The sequence below is a fragment of the Meleagris gallopavo genome, unplaced genomic scaffold (genome assembly GCF_000146605.3).
Source record: "Meleagris gallopavo isolate NT-WF06-2002-E0010 breed Aviagen turkey brand Nicholas breeding stock unplaced genomic scaffold, Turkey_5.1 ChrUn_random_deg7180001647090, whole genome shotgun sequence".
NCBI lineage: Eukaryota > Metazoa > Chordata > Aves > Galliformes > Phasianidae > Meleagris > Meleagris gallopavo.
In genome coordinates this window covers 1-321 of record NW_011302866.1, presented here as the reverse complement: position 1 = coordinate 321, position 321 = coordinate 1, and the positions used below count along the sequence as shown (strand labels likewise).

Here is a 321-nt window from a genome sequence, read left to right as displayed (position 1 = left end):
TTGCTCAGAGGGAAGAGAAAGCACTTCCCTGTTTGCTCCACGTCGTAGCTGTGTTGTGCTTCTATGGTGATGTAGCTTCCCAGTAGGGTGGAATGTGTAGGATATCTGTTGGAAAGGCAGAATGAGAGAGAAGTTGCAGCAGGCAGAGGAAGTGTGCATGCAGAGGGCAGGGAGGAGGAGGAAGTGGTGTCTGTGAGCTGCAGGAGCATGAGGAAGGTTACAGGCAGCTGCGTTGGTGGTATAGTGGTGAGCATAGCTGCCTTCCAAGCAGTTGACCCGGGTTCGATTCCCGGCCAACGCATGCCAGCTTTTCTTCTGCCG

At 53.9% G+C, this 321-nt stretch overlaps 1 non-coding gene across 1 annotated transcript; it reads left to right on the top strand.

Moving 5' to 3' along the window:
• Positions 1–229: 229 nt before the first annotated feature.
• Positions 230–301, top strand: TRNAG-UCC. The gene has a single exon. It is a non-coding gene; the product is annotated as a tRNA-Gly (tRNA).
• Positions 302–321: the final 20 nt, after the last annotated feature.